Below are 21,783 nucleotides of genomic sequence, written 5' to 3' on the forward strand. Positions count from 1 at the left end.
CCCAAAAGGGCTTCTTAACAGCATCGCCAATTAGTCAACATGTACTGTGTGTGTTTATGGATACAAGAACACCTGCAAATAGCTTGGAAAAAAGAGGAACAATTTATTGTGCTTTTAAAAATGAAATGAAAAACACCTCAATTTAAATAAAAGCGTCTTTAGAGTGACCAATTATTTGCTAATAATAATAATAATAATAATAATAATAATAATAATAAAAACATTTCTTTATACAAGAAAATCTTTATTTTAAATAATCAATGCCTGTGAAACACGGGGTTCAGAGAGCCGACTGAAAAACTCAAGACCCTCTTGTTATTTTTTCAGCAATGCTATCAAATGGGAATACCCTTGTACTGACAGAGCTCAACAACACTTGGTATTCTCAGGTTACATAGCAACCAAGCCCCTTCCCCTTCAGGCTACGCAATGACTCTAATGGCTAGACGATGACTGACCTCGATCCTAAGGTCACCGGATCCCAAAACAACACTGGTTATACAAATATTAGAGATTGATTGTTGTGCCAGGTCACGTTTAGGTCTATTTAGTGTAGTGCACTGTGGTATGATCGAGACTATTATGGAATGTTCTGCTTTTAAACTGCCTACTCCAAATGGGATTTTCAGTATAAACAAAGATCTGCGTGAGCTTTCATTCAAAACACTTTAACAAGCACAACTTTCCAAACCCAATTGTTTTCGGCATAGGACACAGTTCAGTCACAGACACTTACTTTGGAAAGTAGCAAAATAAAAAGTAACTCTGCATCTGACCTTTTGGAAAAAGTGATAGGCTGGGCGCTATATCGAATTTTGGTAATATATCCACATTTCTCCACAGCGGGATATGGGATGAGACTATGCAGTCTATATCAGTATGGTATGATATTACTTATTTATGCTTTGCCAGAAATGTACACTGAGGTCAGACGTAAGTCTTCTGACCAGCTTGCATCCTTACCCTTAAAATTAAAGGTGCTTAAAGGTTCTTCACAGCAATGCCATAAAAGAACCTTCTTTGGTTCTTGTTTTTTCCAAACAGGGAGAAAAACCCTGAATCTTAATTTCGGTTTTAATAAAGTTGATTGTGACATCTCACTTATTACACTTTGTACAAAATAGGAGATATTTGTTGAATATCACCATTCACACCAAAATGACAGAGATATCAATTTTGGTCAATATCGCTCAGTCCTAAAAGGTGATAAGGTGACTAAAAGTACGGGATGCAATGTATAGTGGTAATTACAATACGGTATTCACAGGTCAACTTTTTAAAAGGTGAAAATTAGGTATGGGCCGGTTACCGGTTTCAAGGTATACCGAGGTTTTGTTTTAAAACCACTAAAATGTTCTGTAATACCATCTCCAAGATATGAGCTGTGTTTATACAAAATTCATTAAACATTAAGTCATGTGATTGATTTGATGTTTACATTTAATATACATTACGAAAAATATTTTATTTAAATTATTCATTTAAATTAATATTTTATTTAAATTATTTTTTGAAAGCATATTATAATTTAAAGGCTTCATTTTTACCTGGCATTTGAAAATAACACATTTTAGTGTTGCAATGGCAATACCGCAACACTGTGAAACCGTGGTATGTTTGCAAAAGGTTATCATACCGCCAGAATCTTATACCGGCCCATGCCTAGTGAAAATTCAGCTTTGTATACACAGTCTTTATATATTACCATTAATATCACAAACATCAGCAGCAGTGAAGCTAAGCAGGGAGTCTGCAAACCAGCACTTATGCACCTTCTGCCGCCGCTAAAAATAAAAAAAATATTTGCACGAACACTCCCACTACACTAGAAAAGCCATGTAAAACATCCAAAAGCTGACATGATCCCTAAAGCACTCCATACAAACGTGCGTGCCGACATGCATACCCAACACATCTTTATACTGGCAAAGTATAGCTGCATCATTTTTTTATGTATAAGCCATTATCGTCAGATCGGTGCGGCAATAATATCATGCATCACTATTAACTATGCAAGCTGTTGTTTGATGGTCTAAACAACAAAGAACCACAAGTGAAATTTGACTGCAAACACCAGCTACGGTAACACTTCCCTGTAAAACCTCCATAAACTCCCCAATAAACTAAACTACATGCTCATGAACTACAATGTGATGACCAAAAATATTGACTAGAGGGCCAGTAAACAATTTTTACAGGTGAGGAAATTTCACACGACCTTGCAGTTCTCCGAAGGAACCTTACGGAAAGCCCACAGCTGACACATCCTCCGTCTACCTACTAACTAACCTATACTTTTACATAAATTTAGTCATTTGGCAAAAAAAATCAACTGCTTTGAAAGTCCATTCAGAGTACATATTTTCTCAGTATGCATGTTCCCTGGGATCGAACCAATCATCCTTGCGCTCTACCAACTGAGCTACAGGAACCTGAAAAGGTTATTGGGGTTTGAGGTTTGGTTAAAGATGGGAATGATGAGAGCGATTAGAGTAGATAAACCTGGACTGAAGGAAAAAACTAAGTGAACTTGGAGTATGTCTGTTTGTTATCTGGGCTCTAGATCTTTTGAAGTTGAAAAGGTCACTTTTCTTCCTGAAGGAGTGGGGGGGTTGAGAGACACTATGTAAGTGAAGTGCACAATGCACTCATTGACCTACAACAGGAACTTGGCCAACAGCTACAGAAGATCCAGAACAGGGAATGAACTCCTGTATTTGCAACACACACACACAGACACACACGTATGTACACGGCATGCCAATTATTGAACAATGCCAGTCAGAATACATTTCCCCTATCCCTGTGACTGAGATATATCAAAGGAAGGCTGGAAGACACTGAAGCAAATAGAAAATAGGAAAAAAAATAGGAAAAAATAAAATTTGAACAAAAAGGAAAAACAGCTCAACTAGGTAATATTTAAAACATTAAAATAATATTTTTTGTTTAAAGCTACAATACTTTAGTTGAATGAATAAATAGTTGCGAAAAAAAATTGCAGAATCTTGAAAATGCTGAAAATTTAAATGTATGGTAAATGTAAATGTAAATGTATGACATTAACTTCCGGACCATCGTTGGATGTTTTTATCTATTGTTATAGTTGCATAAGTCTCTTGATTGTCCTCAATGTGAAAAGATGAATGTCAACATCAAATAGTCAATAGTGAACAGGGTTCAAATAGGCAGAAGATGCTAAAAAGCAAAGATTCTGCAAGACTTTTTAATGGCTCGAACAAACAAGAAACTTTTTAAAAATTATCATAAAACAAAGAAACTCTCATTGATAGTCCAGGTACCGTATTAAGTATTAAGAATCAGATGTATGTAAACTATTCAACTGGGTTATTTTCAGAAATACTGTTAATATGCTGTGTTGCAAACTTTCTGTAAACATCTATCATGTGAAATAACTTTGAGGGCAGGACTAATTATAAAAAAATCATTTTTTTCCCCCTAAATCTTCAGCATTTTCCAGATTCTGCAAAGTGTAAACTTATGACCTCAACTGTATGCGTTATTAAGCAAGTTCAAGTCTGTCCAAGCTCGACTCCTGACCCAATAACCAATAGGTAAGGTTTTAAAAATTTAAAATAATAATAATAATAACAACAACAAGATTAATATTATTTTTATTATTATTATATTAATAATAATAATAATAATAATAATAATAATAATAATAATAATAATAATAATAATAATAATAATAATAATAATAATAGTAATAATAATAGTAATAATAATAATAATATCTTGCTTAAGTTGTCAGGTCTGATTTCGCAGGAAATTACAGTTTGACATAATTTGTCTTTGCGTGGTTATAAAATAAATATTCGTAAATAGAGAGAAGATTACCTGATAACTATTTTGCATGGTCAAACAGCTGATGGTGGAGCGTTTGTAGCACTGGCTTTGAATTTTCATTTTGTCACTTAGATTGCAGCTTTTAATCTGGAAAGTTTGAAATTTCAATCATCTGGGAAATCACCTGTTGTCAGAACCAATATACTTCAATCTGTGGAGAGTCTCCAGACAGAAATGGTCTAAAACAAGGTCTAAAACAAGAAAAATATTGGCAGGGCTTTTGAGGGTAGATTTTTTTCTGCTCGACACATAAAATGTCAGTAATGTGATTTTGCGAAACGTTTTCGTCAGAGCACAAGTGGTGCATAATACTTATTTTAGATTACATTTTTTAGATTGCGTTGCAGGACATACTTCTTACTATCACGTATTAACATTAGTTTTAGAGACTTTTAAAACACTTTATTATGACTGAAAGTTCGTGTGTAGCACATTTTTTTACTTCGAGAATCGTGTGAGAGAATCGTAATCTGATTTCACATGGAGACAAATCGTGATTCATATTTGAGCAGGAATCGTGCAGCCCTACCTCATGCCATCAGATAAATCTGCACAGACAAACAGTGCCAAAGCACAACCTACATAGAAAAACCCTGCAAGGTAACTTTAATTTTGTATCAAAAATAGAAATGGCAACAGAGAGGCAAAAGTTACAGGTTGAAGCTTTAATGAATCCATAACACTTTATATTTAAAAATATCTAGCCATTCTAGCACTAAAGGTTTGAAACAAGAATGCAAGTCTTATATCTGACCCAGAGACTACATGGTTTAAAGGGCCCATATTATGCAAAATCCACTTTTACAAGGTGTTTGGAGATAAACGTGTGTTGGCAGTGTGTAAACACAACAACCCTGCAATGAAGAAAAAAAATCCAACTAAATTAAACTAAAGTGGTCTTATTAGACATGCTGTTTTGATTCTCTTGTTAATGTGATGTCACACAAACAAACAGTTTGTTAGCACGTTGTAAATCTAATGCGGCTAAAGGTACTATTCTTCTAGACTGTATTCACAGAAATCAAATCGATTCTTAACCAAAAGCGCTCACTGTCTGTTGGTAAGGAAGGGAGGGGAGTAGCTCATTTGTATTGATGGCACTTTTTTGCTCCCACCCAAATAGGGGCTTTTTGGACAAAAATGATCTGTAGGGTAATTTGAGCTGAAACTTCACAGACACATTCTAGTCACACCTAAGACATATATTACAGCTTGTAAAAATGGGCATAATGTGCACATAATGTTTGTTAGTTGAACATGAAGTAGAAATTATCTTTCCTTAAGGTAGTTTGAGGCTAAAACAACCAAGGCCAAAAGCATGGAGTCTGTCATTTAAAATGTGCAGAGCAGTGGTACTCCAGGACTAGATTTGAAAACCATTGATCTAGATTGATCCAGATTTCCCTCTCTTCCTGAAATGCACTGATTCATGTACAAAACTCATCGATTTAAAAAGCTCTGTATCCCTGATTGGCCAGCTAATCTGTACGTTGTGATTGGCCCGAATACCTGACGTCAGCTGAAATGTGACGCTCCTTACCATGTTTATCGTGTTTTTGTTCTGTACGCGCAGTTTGGTTCAAAATGAGAGTGTCAATTGCGCAACCACTCACCTTCATCTGCCTTCATAAAGACCTTCTGATGCACGCAACAGGGTTACGTGAATGTCTGAACTGCACGCGCGACAGATCAACTAAGCAATACGATGGCATGTAAGAGGGCTGTGTGTCATCACGCACCAAACGACTCAGAATAAGAACACAGACTAGGGGTGGGCGATAAGTCGCCTGTGCATTTCATCAGTAAAGCCGGTTTCGTGATTAGTAGTAAATCGCCATCACCTGCTTTCAGATGGAGTGGCATTTACTACACAAAGCTGTATTTCACTGAGGACCTAGGCAAAATCGCATACATTAGCCACGATTAAGAAAACGATTTTGTCTAGCTTCTCGATGAAAAACAGCTCTGTGTAGTAAATGCCGCTCCATTTGAAAGCAGGTGATGGCAATTTACTGCTAACACGAAACCGGCTTTACTGATGATATATGCATGAGAATCATAGCAGATTTATCGCCCACCCCTAACACAGACTTAACATTGTGATGGGTAGCGCTGGGTCACGGTTTGGTTTGGATAGTGTGAGTGCGCCCTAAATGACAAATAATTTTTGAAATTTTTACTGTCTACTGACTACAGGCCACCACACAGACTTCATAAAAGAATTTGCTGAATTTCTAGCACTGGCCACGGATTAAGTCTTAATTGTTGGTGATTTTAATATCTACATACATTGAAATATAGAAATAATTTACTGGGATCGGCATTCGCAAAGATTCTGAATGGGAGTTGAACAACTTGTCAGGACCTCACTGCTGTAATCATACTTTAACAATCATACAGTTAACAAGCTACCTGACCTGATCTAATACTATTTAATATAACAGGTGGAATAATATTAACATTTCATTTGCATTTGGAAACCACGTACTGCATCAACACTTTATCAACAGTGCATCTTCATGCAGGGTTTTATTTAGGCGTACAACCATTTGAAAATATAAGGTAAATCACTATGATATCACTTTTATGCATCAGCATCAGGCAGGCAATAATATAAAGTAACAATTAATAAATAAAATAAATTAAGCAGCTAACCAATACAATTGCCAAGTCACCAGGATCTTTTGAGCTCTCCTACAGACAATTAAATAGCTAGGATGCAAACCCCTCATTGTGCATCCGACATGTAATCTTGTAAATAAGCATTGCCTCTTAATAGATTCTGCCAACAATGGTATTAATAAATGATCTAAGGTTGGGATTAAGCGGATTTGAAGAAAAAGTATTTGATGAATGTATACTACGTGCCAAAAGCATTCGGATGAAAGGGGATCTAATGCCATTTTATACATTCTGACTTATTTACATTGTTATAGAGTTGGATCATCATCCTAAATATGGGCAAAGTTTCAGTAAAACAGTTGGACGTACAGTGGGGCAAAAAAGTATTTAGTCAGCTACCAATTGTTCAAGTTCTCACACTTAAAAAGATGAGAGAGGCCTGTAATTTTTGTCAAAGGTACACGTCAACTATGAGAGACAAAATGAGAAAAAAAATTCCAGAAAATCACATTGTCTGATTTTTTAAGAATTTATTTGTAAATTATGGTGAAAAATAAGTATTTGGTCAATAACAAAAGTTTATGTCAATACTTTGTTATATACCCTTTGTTGGCAATGACAGAGATCAAACGTTTTCTGTAAGTCTCCACAAGGTTTTTACATATTGTTGCTGGTAGTTTGGCCCATTCCTCCATGCAGATCTCCTCTAGAGCAGTGATGTTTTAGGGCTGTCGCTAGGCAACTCAGATTTTCAACTCCCTCCAAAGATTTTCTATGGGGTTGACATCTAGAGACTGGCTAGGCCACTCCAGGACCTTGAAATTATTCTTACGAAACCACTCCTTCTTTGCCCGGGCGGTATGTTTGGGATCACTGCCATACTGAAAGATCCAGCCACGTTTCATCTTCAATGCCCTTGCTGACGAAAGGAGGTTTTGAGTCAAAATCTCACGATACATGGCCCCATTCATTCTTTCCTTAACTCGGATCAGTCGTCCTGGTCCCTTTGCAGAAAAACAGCCCCAAATCATGAGGTTTCCACCCCCATGCTTCACAGTAGGTATGGTGTTCTTTGGATGCAACTCAGCATCTTTCTCCTCCAAACACAAGAAGTTGAGTTTCTACCTAAAAGTTATGTTTTGGTTTCATCTGACCATATGACATTCTCCCACTCTTCTTCTGGATCATCCAAATGCTCTCTAGCAAACTTCAGACGGGTCCGAACATGTACTGGCTTAAGCAGGTGGACACATCTGGCACTGCAGGAATTGAGTCCCTGGCTGCATAGTGTGTTACTGATGGTAGCCTTTGTTACTTTGGTCCCAGCTCTCTGCAGGTCATTCACTAGGTTCCCCCATGTGGTTCTGGGATTTTTGCTCACCATTCTGGTGATAATTTTTACCCTACGGGATGAGATCTTGCGTGGAGCCCCAGATCGAGGGACATTATCAGTGTTCTTGTATGTCTTTCATTTTCTAATAATTGCTCTCACAGTTGATTTCTTCACACCAAGCTGCTTACCTATTGCAGATTCAGTCTTCCCAGCCTGGTGCAGGTCTACAATTTTGTTTCTGGTGTCCTTTGACAGCTCTTTGGTCTTGGCCATAGTTGAGTTTGCATTCTGACTGTTTTAGGTTGTGGACAGGTGTCTTTTATACTGCTAACAAGTTCAAACAGGTGCCATTAATACAGGTAACAAGTGGAGGACAGAGGATCCTCTTAAAGAAGAAGTTACAGGTCTGTGAGAGAAAGAAATCTTGCTTTTTTGTTATTGACCAAATACTTATTTTCCACCATAAATCGCAAACAAATTCCCAAAAAATCAGACAATGTGATTCTCTGGATTCCCTTCCCCATTCTGTCTCTCATAGTTGAAGTGCACCCATGACGAAAACCACAGGCCTCTCTCATCTTTCCAAGTGGGAGAACCTGCACAATTGGCGGCCGACCAAATACTTTTTTGCCCCACTGTATGAAAGAGATTCTGTGCCGAATACACTTCGTCAGAGTTCATATAAGTTTCGAATTTGAAATTTTTTAGTGCGTCATGATGGCGGGAAGTAAAGCAAGAGAGCGAGAGCAAGAGCACGCCCATCAACGTGATGCGTTTGGGTTAAATGACTATGCTGACGCCCCATTCAGACAGCCAGCGATGTTATTGCTGTGTGTCCCCATCTCTTTCAATGAGGCATTGGTAGTCGCTCCAGAAATGCGCTCAACATTTGCATAAAGTTAAACTTTTCTTAACTTTCTCACGTCAATGGACATGCCCATACGGTCGCTAACAGTCACTTTCGCACTTGTCGCTGGAAGTCGCCAGGTTTCCATTGAAATTAATTAAATTGTGTCGCTCTGCTACTGCTGGTCGCTGGCTATCTGAATGGGGTTTGAAAATGCAAGCATTAATGCTTGATTCATATTCTTTGCTCAGATCCAATTTTTTGTTTGACTGTTCACATTACATGGCTAAAATCAGACACCTGTGTGAACTGGTCATGGTCCTGAACTGCATCGCGTGCGCAAAAGAACAATACATCATGCGCAGCATTCTGTTATACAGTAATGAACGTGCAGACCGGCCAGTCGACCGTTTTTATCTTAATTCTGTGGGAGCGAGTACTACGAGGGCATAACGAGCCAAGCCAGTCTGCTCCTGGGTCACGCGCAGGTCGGTCATCTGGACATCATCACCAAAGAAGTGTGTTTTTGTTTGTGAGGGAAATATAAGCTTGTTCAGCTTCCCATACCCAAAATTAAGGAAATAGCAGATACAGTTTGTTTTACCGCGGCTGCAACGGAGTTGCAAGTGTGTGTGTGTTGTTTCTGGCCTCTCGGTGATGAACGTTTTATAAACTAAGCCCAGTTCATCATTGCCTTTGCAGATCGATTAAAACTGAATGATGGAGTGGCCCCAGCGATAGAAGACCCAGTCATGAGTCAAACTGCAGGCAGTAAGTAAAACCATTGAATGCCAACGTTTTGTTGGCAAGCAGCACGTAAGAGCATATAATATAAACAACATGAAAGTATAGTTAATAAAAAGGTAACCAGGGATAATGCAATGATGTATTGTGTGTGTTGCATACTCGTAAGTCGCTCCGCCCACGGTACGCCTCAATAGCAACTGGGCTGTTTTTGGAAAGAAGCGTTACAGCTGTATCTGTCTTCTATAAATCTGATAAAACTAAAGACTCTTCAGACATATGAAGGATGCAATCCTACTCTATAGTTAACCAAGATTAACATGTGATTGGTACATACCGTGGGTTATGTGACCTTTGATATTATTATATCATTATTTAAGGTGGTGGGTGGCATTTAGAGGCAATTACTTTTGCAGATAGTGTATGTACATCTTATGGTAAATTTGCAATAATAACAACAGGTATTTTATAATTTTCACATCAGTCACAATTTCTTTATTCCTAATTATGCACATTTTTTCTAATGTCTCTTCTGTTTGATCTACTATGTTTTTCATTATAGAAATATCACTTTACAGAATCTTGCAGACCCGCAACGACGTTGTTTAAAAAGACAGGCAGTAAAATTGTGATAATTTGTTCTTCTTGTTCTAAAGTTTTGATCCCGAAGTGCATTTAAAAAAGATGGAACCGTTTTCTACATTACCCAATATTTGTGCTAAACGGCTGAAATGTTTTTGCATGCTGACGTGATCTTTCAGTTTAAAATAATCACCTGCCGCTGCTTCACTGTGCCTTAAGGGTCGCTGGACTATGCAGCGTCTTTATTTCACATCTAATCAAGCTTCCAGGGGCTAAAAATGTGGCATTAAGTTGTCAAAGGTAATTGTTTCAGGAAGTTATTCCAGAATGTTTTTAAATTGGCCCCACAAATAGGTCCAGGGCCATTGAGGTGGTCAGAGCCTCATTACAGAAGAGATGTTAGCCTAAAATTGCAGTGCTCTTGCTGTGACTTAAGACTCATAAAACCCTTCTTTTCATTTTCATTTGAGCTCCGTCTGACCTGAAATAATGAATCATTTGTGAAATAGAATCGGTTGGTCTTTAATTGGTCCCATACTTGAGCAACATATGAATGGCAGCCAAACGCCAGGTAAAACCCTGCTTCCACTCTTAAAAATAGTGAAACACATTGAATGCTAGGGTTTAAATAAAAACCTCATTACTGTATGAATACAAATACATGAAATTACAAATTTAATCACATTTTCTAATAACAAAATGCATGCTCTAGAAAAATGCATACAATTTGAGTAGTTGTCATGACAACGTTGGACAGAATACATTTTCAGCATTGCAATGCTTATTTAAAAGAATGTTAGGTAAAAATAACAGGAAAGCATGCTTGCTGCATTGAAAAAGCAACTGGGGGTAGGGGAGAGCAGGGCACAAACTAACACTTTTTGGCTTTGGCTCTATCATTCAAAAAAATAGTTAGATTAATAATTATTTTACACAATCAACACGCACACCTCTGCTACAAATAAACACTTAAAGGCGCTCTAAGCGAATTGACGCGTTTTAGACCATAAAACATTTTTTGTTACATACAGCAAACATCTTCTCACTATCTGCTTGCTGCCTGTCCGCTGATCAAACTGTAAAAAAAACGCGATCTCTGTAGACAGCTCAGGCTCCACAAACGGCAATATCAACATAGTGGCCAAACCTAGCACAGCAAAACAAAACAAAGTGTTCCAGCCAATAAACGACAAGAAGGATTTGGGGGTGGGGGTTGGGCGCGTTCATGAAAGCACGGACGGGAGAGGGAGGGGGAGGCGTTAGCTACGCTCTGTTTGTTTGAAAACAGTTCAAACATCAACAGGAAGTGACGTCGCACATTATTCGCTTAAAGCCTTCTATCATACAATTCCACCGAAAGTGACATGAGTGCAAATGTTACAACTTACCCCATAGGTGGGGTTAATTGTCACAAACAGAGGGTTTGTTGTAGGGGTAGGCGATAAATCGCCTGCGAATTTCATGCGCATCTTATTAGTAAAGCTGGTGATGGCGATTTACTACCAATCACGAAACCGGCTTTACTGATGAGATATGCATGAGAATCGCAGGCAATTTATCGCCCACCCCTAGTTTGTTGTAACACCTGCTAGAATATTTTTTAACACAAATAATTCAATAAAATTCTGCCTATAATAGATAGATATCCACACATTCATCCATCCATGATCCTTCATATAACCATCCTTGTATTAGGCATCAATGCATTTAAATCATAATCATAATGTTAATATTTCCTCTGATATTGTAACAGTTATCATTTTGATGAATAGTATTTACATTGATAATGAAATGAAAACATTGTATACATGAGGCTAAAAGGAGTGGTGAATCAAATACTCAATTTTAACTTGATAATTTGTTATATAAGAGGTCATCGTACGCAAATGAAAATCCTGCAAGTTTCAGAACAGAAAACGTCCGTGCTACTGAAATATAACAATTTTTGGCACCAAGCCAGTAGGACAGCCGAGTGAGGAATTCGGAGAAATATGACGTCAGAGTAGAATTGAAGGACCTCCCCAAACCCAAATACAATGATCACTTTTGTAGCCCCGCCCATAGTTTCGCGTGACACGTGGGGGCCAGGGGCAAAGGAATTACTTTTTCCTGAGGGACTTTTATTTTGACGCGGTGATCTGTTATGATAGAGTAACCATGAAAACGGAGTCCTCGGTTGTGGAAGAACCACGTGGGAACAACACAGAAGCTGTATACCTTAATTCGGAGGCTCGGAACATAACATTAGGAATGCGTGGTTAAAGTTTGTTTTTGAAGAAGTTCCAGCTCGCGTAGGGAGTGTTTGTTTACTTTGTGTACTGCGCATTCATTTGTAAAGCAGCAAGTCGATGCTGGATTTGCAGAGAGACTGATTAAAAGCACAACTTATATTGGATCTGACAAAAATGCCACAGCAGTTTACACAGTAAGTGAAACATTTTACATTATTTAAGATAACGATACTGCGTTTCACTTTTGCTTTGTAAAATGTCCTATTGTAACATCCATGTCTAAACACATATGTTTGACTCTTTTAATTTACTAAAAACATTAAATGATTAATAAAGGTGCAACACTTAACAATATGACTATAATATAACGGTAGAACTATACAAAGCTAGTGATAAGGAAGGACTTACCAGCCGCATTTAAGGTTCTGATGCCCGCTTACCGTGTTGTATATGGTATTTTAGACAAGTTGCGTTTGAAAGGTCCAACACTCAACAAAGCTTTTTTATCATATAACTGTGGTATGTAATGTTACGTGTATGTAAGAGCAAACTCACAAGCACAATAGAAATATACAAAGTTATTGATATGAGCTAAACAGCCGCAGTTTATAATCTGATGTGCACTTACTGTGTTGTATACGGTAATTTAGTCATGTCGAGTTTAAAGTTTTGTTTCTACTTTAGTATACATATTGTCATTTATGTGTATCATATTTAGCACCCAGAATCTTTTGTGGCTCAAACATATATGTGTTCGGCTGCTATTTTTATCACATTAATGTTTTTAAAACATTTCCCTACATGTAATGACATGAATTAAGCTGTCCAATCATAGCAGTGGGCGTTTACGTCCAGGTCTTCAATGCGGCCCGCCCCTTCAAACGAACCATTTCTCCAAAAAGCCAGTAATCCATGTTACAAAATAGCCTATTACTTATTGCTTTTGATGTTTTTGAATGTAAAAACCACGCGAACATCATAAGTAGACTTCAGACAACAGTATAAAACAATAAAATCGACAAATTCATGGCCCCATTAATTGTAACACTGTGTTACAACTAACCCCACTGTGTAAAAATCTAATTAATCCCAGCTATCAGTACTTGCTGACTTGTTTCAAAATGGTGTTATGCTTTAGGTAACAAGACAGTGATTTAAATAATATAAGGTTGAATTTGTTGACTTACACACCCAACAGAAAAAAAACCCACAAGATGAAGAAATTTACTTTCATGCCCCAAAACAATATCTTAATATTTTCATGCCCCAAATGTTAATATCTTAACTAAACAGTCCTTCCAGAAAAGTGTTTTTTTGTGATTGTTGCGGGCAAAAATCCTCGATTTTGCGGCACGTTTTCTTAGAAAATGCGATGGAATATGCGGGATATTTATGCAATTTATGCGATGGAATTGCTGGAATTTGCGGAACTTGCAAAAACTGCGTAAACTTGCAAAAGCTGCAATGATGTTCACGTCACATAATCACGTCACTTCATAACATTCCCATGGCAACAGAGGACACGGCTGCGCTTGTGTGAAGTAAATGCTATTTTTTTCAACTTTCTGCTAATATATATGTGACTTTTTGCTACGAAAATGCGGGGATTATGAAATCATGCAAGCCCCGCATATTTTGTGCACGGAAATCTGTAATTAATGCGGCGAAAGTGCGTCGTATTTGAAAAAAATGCAGCCCCGCATAAATATGTGGACTTTGGCTGATTATGCAATAAATCGTGCGATTGCACAATCGCGTTTTTCTGGACTAAAACACATCAAAACTTTCACAAATTCACAGGAAATCATCTTCTGACAGTAAGAGAAAATACCCCCCAAAAAAGCACAGATTGCTTGGCCCTGTATAAATATGTAAAGTAGCCGTGTTACAATTAACCCCGCGTTAGTTTGTGCCCTGCTCACCCCTATATTGTACGTCCATTTTACAGCAATTCCAAAACTGTATAGAATAGCGAAACTTTCAAAGGGCCAGTTTTGTCTTTCAGGCTAGATACAGTAATGACAAAACAAGTATAAAGAGATCTTAACAGATAAGATCTTAGAATCTATTGGCACATTTTGTTGATTGATTTACTTTTAAATGACTTGAATATGCTTACAAATAAGCGCATTTAAGATTTTTAGGATTTAAACAGATGACCTTGGGATCTCTACCCCACCATGCTCTTCCAAGTGAGCTACTGTACAGGAGATAAAGATAAACTGTAAAACTGAGTTTTTGTTTATGAGTTTTTAAGCTACTGCACAAGTACGACATTGAAAGTGTGAGATGTAAAAACAAGGTACCAAATGGGACCACTGTGTTCACACACAAAGGTGCAAATTGACACCTGATGCATGGGAACCACTACAAACCCAAATTAGTCCAACGAGTTTTCAGGTTACTTTTTGATAAAGTAACCTCAGTTATAACAATACATGCTTAAATTCTGTTCAGCTTGTCAGTGTTGGCAAAAACGAAAGATTCATCATAAAAACAAGCTCTTCTCTGACCCCGAATCCTCAAAAACTAGCACATTAACATCTGCCTCTCAGGTCCCCTGCCCCCACGGAGCAACACTTCAGCCTGCCATTTCCCAGCTGTGCTTTCTCAAACACTCAATTCAAAACAGGGGAAAAACTGACCCTGGATCTTTGCTCATTTCAAGGCATGTTTTCTAATTCAATTCACCAGTGCCAAGGCACCATGGGTCAGGGAAACCTTCTAGCTAAGGGGCTTTAGTTTAAATCTCCAGATGCCAACTTGAAACAAGGAACGATGACCCTCTGCTGCGTGCTTTTCAACAAACGGTTCAATTCCAACTAGCCTGTGTCCCACTCTGTGAAAACAGTTCAGCTGCACAGTCAAGAGGAGCTCTGCTTGCAATTACAGCTGCTTGAGGGCCTCACTCCAGCAACGAGCGCTGACACTGGTGCCATTTGTCCTGGTTTGATCAGGATTTACCACGATAACTGGTCATGTGATGAAAAATATGATATGAAACTAGTCAACGGGCTCCATAGGTAACTTGATGATGTGACAAATGTATCTTAATTACTTTGTGTTATGACAAAATATAAAAAGAGAATAAAGAATACAAGACAAAGAGAAATGTCTGAACCGCTTTATGAGCTATTAAAAACAAGGTTGATAAAAAATATCAGACTGAAAGCATCTTTTTGTATATGAACATGTCCATACACACAAAGTAGGGATGGGCGATATGACCAAAATCTTCTATCACGATAACGATATGTAACACGGTAGTGTTTTTTTATGTTGTAATAAGGTTTTTCTGTTATAAAAACCTTTACCATAGAAATGTTCATAATTATCACAAAAACCTTATACAAGCATAAAAAGAAGATAAAAACAAACGAAACTCAAGCTCTCTAAAGATAAACAGTCAATGATAAAGGAATGAAAAATAATAAATAATTATGTATGTATATGTATTTTTAATTTAAGGTGGAAAAGTGATTTAGTTAAGAGCAGTAACTTCCCCTTTAAGACCAGATTCAATATACTGTGATGAGTTTTCTCTTTTAGCTGTTCACCTTCTCTTAAGCCCTAAATGGTCTTGTTTATAAGGATACTTGCAAAGACGGGAATTTTGAGGCATATATGTATTTAAGGCCAATAAAGTGGGAAAAAATGCCCACAAGCTTAATGAGCAGCGGTTGCGCGACTTGCGCGGTCCTCACACAAAGAAAGAGTGCACGAAAATAGATCTGTTGTTTGTGTTTCAATGGCTTAAAATAACTTGTTTTAATACTGCGATGCTTAAATACGTCTACAAACGTTACGTTTTCGTGACCACGCGCAGGAGCATGACGTGGGCACGTAACCTCGACAATAGTCCAAAATCTCTCGGTTGACAAATTTCTACCGGTTAATCATGTCCACCAGTTTATCACCCACCCCTAACACAAAGTTAGCCCACAGGTATTCAACATGCTCCTGTAGCTCAACTGGACGAGGTTTAATTCCCAAGAAAACACAAAATACTGATGAACATTGAGTAAGTTACATGCAAAGAATAAGAGTATAACTATCAAAAATACTGCTTTTTATTGAAACCTGTTTACATGCAAATTAATAAACATGCTATGCAGAAAACTTAGTTTTCTGAGATTTGGAGATAAGTCAGGTTTCTCGCAGGCAGTGACGTCAACGCCTACAGTATTGTCGTAAAGAGCACCTATTACCATGTTTAAAAGATTTGTGCACAGTGCAATGCTAAAAGGAGTTAACTTAAGCGGGAGAAATTATTATAACGTCGGTCTTGTCCACGTCAACAAGCCTAGGAAGTAAATTGTGGCCTACAATCCGTGTGTTTGTTGTAGTCCAAGAAAAATGATTTACGTTGGAGACAATAACCCGTGTCATTGTTTACTTTGGGGTATGAACCTTTCGCATATTGTTAATATGTTATAATACACACTTACACACCAAAGGAAATATAAAATCGTGAATCGGACCATTGGTGCTCTTTAAGCGATACTGTTATATCTCTTCTCATGTCTGCGTAACCTGTAAATGTAACATGAGCTTTTATTTTTACAATTTCTCTGCCAACTGCTTGAGTCGAGCGCAGACTTTTATGCTTTACTTTGCGCTTACTTTCAGACATGCGCACATCAACAAAACTGCGAGAAAGCTGGTTAACGTGTATAGATGCAAAGCAAAACGAAGGTAATGAGCAAAAAACGACCTGTGCCGATCAGTTTTTGCTAATGCCGTTTATGGGCTTTCCCCGATAAAAAAAAACATTTCACACATTTACATGGCTCATACCAGAATTGTTCAACTCTGAGTATATGTTTTTTTCTGTGTAACAGTTGAACGCACAAGCCTTGCAAAGCATAGCTTACTTAACTTGTACGTGTACGCAGACGTTCAACATTGCATGGCAATGCAACATCTCCTGGGCTACATACTACATTCTAGTAAGCGCGCATGCGTGACCAACGAGTACAGTGGGGTTACAAAAATTGGCATGTGCAAGTACAGTATGTGTGCCCTCTTCTAAAGACAAAAATGCATCACGTGCACTGTAGGTGGACCCTTGTGTACGTATAATAAAATGGACCAACTTTGGCTTTTAGTCTGGTAATGTATTCTTAAAGGATTTCACAAAGGGCACCTACTCACACGGGTTGTATATAATCCATCTGCAACAGCATATTTACAGCGCCACAAAAAAATAACAACAAAAGCAGTCATTCAAGTTAACGAGAGAAAACAGTGTTGGTAAGACAAATCTATAATATAGTACTCGGGTGATTCTCACAAAAACTTGGTTTTAAAAATGTCAAGCATGAAAATGTAAAAATTGCATAAATTTACTTTTTTTCCCACCAGACATTGAAAAACAAAGTCTGGAGTAAATGGGAACATTAATTTAAAAACTTTTACTTATCATTTAACACTTTTTGTAACAATTTAAAAAATTAGTCCTAAAAAATCTCATTACCGCAACAGTCAGAAAATATCAACACTGACATATTTGCAAAATGACATGACAAACTTGAAAGAACATAATTTGGAGATTCTGCACATGCATTTAAAATCAAAGTATTATGCTTCTATTAATTAAATTAACATTTAATAAGCATCTGTTGCGATAATGATAATCAAAATGTCGTGTAAGCATTCTGACAAGACAATATTTCAAATGAACTGTAAAAAAAATGATCTTACCTGGTAGCCATCTTGAAGTAACTGGTCCATGTGCTTGGTCACTCAAAATCAAACTTTATTAAAATTCTGTCTGCTTAAACTGTTCTCAAAAAGTGTTGCGGAGGATGAGAACATCAGGCATGGACACATCATTTTCCTAATTGTTCTTCATTATTATTATACATGAATATTCAGTAAATATTTTTTCTGTCATCTAAAGTAGTCTAGCAAAACATCCATTTATTTTTTTTCTTAATATTTTTGTGTTAATTTGATTAAATTGCAACATAACGCATGTTCAAACACAGCCGGACACATTGCGGTAATGAGAATTTCAGCAGAAAATGAGATAAAATTTCCAATTATAAATTCTTATGTTGAAATCACACATTGTGCAAGGTAGAACACAGCATTGTGTTAATTCTGATGCTTTTTAATGTTACTATATTACACATTTTAAAGCTAAAATCATTAGTGCCGTGGTGTTTCAATGGTTTCGTGAGAATCACCCACTCAGTGTGTGAATACTATATGCCTTGGAAGTCTTTGTTTAGTTGAAGATTTCAGGTTAACTGACAAGACAGCCATCTACATTCCTACAATGATTCCACAAAATAAAGTCACTGCTACACTTTTTTAGCATTAAGGAAAAGAAACAGGAATACAACTAAATATACACAAATATTGATTTGTTCTTATGCTGTCCAAATGAAATAGTAGCCATTTCAAACGTCATCAGCTTCATTTAGGATGCTTTTGTATAAATTGCCCATACGAACATAATGAGTCAATACATACATTGTGGCACAGAAATATTTTATACATTTCATTTCTACACTTGACTAAATGAGAGCTCATTCATATCTGCTTTGTGCTATTCAGACAAAACCAAGGTCTTAAGCTCAGTAATTGAATATTAAGGGTTGGGATACACAAGTGCCTAAATTTTTACTCTATAGCCTGAGGTTTAAACTCGGCAACATTAAAGAACCAAACTAGTGCTCACATTCGTGAATAGAAACCATACTAAGGTGAGGATTATGGGGACAGGGTAAAACTTCACAACCTTTCTCATTAAAATGCCATTTATGACCACAACTGCAAATTGCATTATTTTATTTTTTCCACAATGCTTTTTTCACCACACCACAGAAAGCTCTACTGCTTATCAAGGATTTTTATATAGGTAGACTTTATTTAGCTTGTCAGCTAAGCTGAGGTCTTTTAAAAAGGGATGTTTTCTTATTGCCGTAATTGTAATGCTATTGTGGTCTAAAATCACTTCTTGAAACGGTAGGAAAAGCACGGTAGCATACAATTTAAATGATCTTAGACAAAAGTAAATGACTATGTCTCAGAAATACAAAAGGTACAGTAAACAGCAAATCTATAGTACAGTACCACAAGCAAAACATCAGACCAAAAAACAAGACTCTGCTCACAAGCATGTTAACAATACAATGTTTATTGTGGGTGTAAACGCGAAAGGAATGAGAAAGAGAACAAAGTATGTGCAGTTCAAAAACATAACGATGTGCGTTATTCTGATAACGAAATTTGCGCCACGTGCACTGCCCCCCTTCTGTAGATTGACGTTTTCTCTAAGAGGTGTGTACACCAAGATGTTCACGTAACTGGCTGATGTATGTTTTTAATTGTCTTCAATGGAAGCAATGGGCTTTTCAATAAAATGCACTTTTATTCACGCTGAGAGCCAGTGCTTAGGGTTTTTCGCGCTTAGTGCCCAAAATTGAATAATGTCACGCCGTCGGTCTATGAATGTGTGAGTGAATGGGTAAATGTGAGGCAATATGTAAAGCGCTTTGGATGGCCATTGGTCTATGAAAGCGCAATATAAATGCAGTCCATTTACCATTAGATTACAAATGAAACTAGAGAATGTTAAATATGAATAAAGTCGAAAATAAAAGGAAAACTTTGTGTCTGTAAATCCTTATCACACTGTGTGTTTTAACTTGAATGAAAATCAGGGACATTTTTGTTATTTTAGTTAGCAATGTCTATACAAATTTGTGGCCTCAAAGAATTCAGACAGCCCTGCAGATTTCCACAGAACTGAAACATCAGTCATTCTCAAAGTGCCATTCTTTTCTGATCCTCACATTTGCTTATTAAATACATTGGCTTATTTGATTACTCTTTAGAAATACAGAACTCTCAGCTGTAGTTTTAAGCCAAACTCTGTCTGTCTTTGACATTTCCAGTATAGTTTTTCCAGCCAAATATTCGGGTCAATCTTCTTGTTTTCTGCCAAGTGGACAATGGCCGCAGCAGGATTCCCTCTCAATGAGAGCAGAGAATTGTGGGACACAACACTGTCATTTAGTGATGACTGAGAATAGATGTGGCAACCAATCTTTTAACCCAACCATGTCTACATATTTGCAATGTGATCTTTTAACCACAGTCAAGAATTCAAAACTATCTTAGCCCCAACGTTTGAATAATTTCTGAAATCACCCATATATCGAATTCATTCTTATCTGCTTCAGTGTTGATCAAAATCTATTAGGGCACATTCACACATCCAATTCTGCAGATTAAAGACCGTTAGACATACACTCACCTAAAGGATTATTAGGAACACCATACTAATACTGTGTTTGACCCCCTTTCACCTTCAGAACTGCCTTATTCAACAAGGTGCTGAAAGCATTCTTTAGAAATGTTGGCCTATATTGATAGGATAGCATCTTGTAGTTGGAGATTTGTGGGATGCACATCCAGGGCACGAAGCTCCTGTTCCACCACATCCCAAAGATGCTCTATTGGGTTGAGATCTGGTGACTGTGGGGGCCATTTTAGTACAGTGAACTCATTGTCATGTTCAAGAAACCAATTTGAAATGATTCGAGCTTAGTGACATGGTGCATTATTGCTGGAAGTAGCCATCATAATGGGTACAGGGTGGTCATAAAGGGATGGACATGGTCAGAAACAATGCTCAGGTAGGCCGTGGCATTTAAACGATGCCCAATTGGCACTAAGGGGCCTAAAGTGTGCCAAGAAAACATTCCCCACACCAATTCCCCATTGCATTCAAGAGAAATTGAACAGGTGTTCCTATTAATTCTTTAGGTGAGTGTATTTTGGATGTTTGGTTTACATGAACACCATTCTTCTGTTTGTCTCTACTCCAACCGAAATGCTAAGCCCACTGCAACCTTCAAAAATGAGCATTTCGTTTTCTGCCAGCAAACTAGTATGAGGCTGGAATTAAGCTAATTTTAAGCAAAATGTTGTATGATATTTTAAATACGTATGATACGTGCCAAAAGCATTTGGTTAATATCATGATCTCATTTTTGATGAAGGGTTTTGCATCGGAGCTCCTCTTGTATAAAAGCTATTCTCTTTTCCAGTCTCTTTTGCTTCCCTACTGTTCATTCTTGTAAAAGTAACTGGTATACTGTGCATACTGCTTGCTTTTGAGGCAAAATATTAAGTATTCCTAGCCTGGGTTTCCCCATGCTGCCATGCATGCAAATTTATTCACGCTGCAAGTCTAGCATGGAAACTATGGACCACCGAAGCAGTTTTGTTTATCAAAAACGGCGTAGACACAAAGTTACATTTCAATGCAGCCTTAGATAGTGTAGTTTTGAACGCAAGTTTATTTAAAAAACAATTTTTATATCCAAGAAGGATTTTTGGATATGGCAAGACAGGAGTTTTATAGGACCAACCAACCTGCTAGGCATCGCCATCGACAAAGTCCATTTAACTTATAAATGGTAAGTGGTATTTATTAATATCATATTGTCATTTTGCCTGTAGCCTACCTACTGTGGTTGTCACTAAGTGTGCCGCACAAGCCCTGAAAAGTGAAGCCAAAACGTCTCGATCGCCCC

At 37.4% G+C, this 21,783-nt stretch overlaps 2 protein-coding genes across 2 annotated transcripts in view; one reads left to right on the top strand and one right to left on the bottom strand.

The window, feature by feature from the left end:
• The window catches only part of focad (focadhesin), a 205,073-nt gene that overhangs the window by 98,557 nt on the left and 84,733 nt on the right, over window positions 1-21,783 (top strand). The gene's annotated exons all lie outside the window — the stretch shown is intronic.
• mllt3 (MLLT3 super elongation complex subunit) overlaps window positions 1-21,783 on the bottom strand; it is a 66,833-nt gene that overhangs the window by 32,772 nt on the left and 12,278 nt on the right. The gene's annotated exons all lie outside the window — the stretch shown is intronic.

The sequence above is a fragment of the Misgurnus anguillicaudatus genome, chromosome 21 (genome assembly GCF_027580225.2).
Source record: "Misgurnus anguillicaudatus chromosome 21, ASM2758022v2, whole genome shotgun sequence".
NCBI classification, from domain to species: Eukaryota; Metazoa; Chordata; class Actinopteri; order Cypriniformes; family Cobitidae; genus Misgurnus; species Misgurnus anguillicaudatus.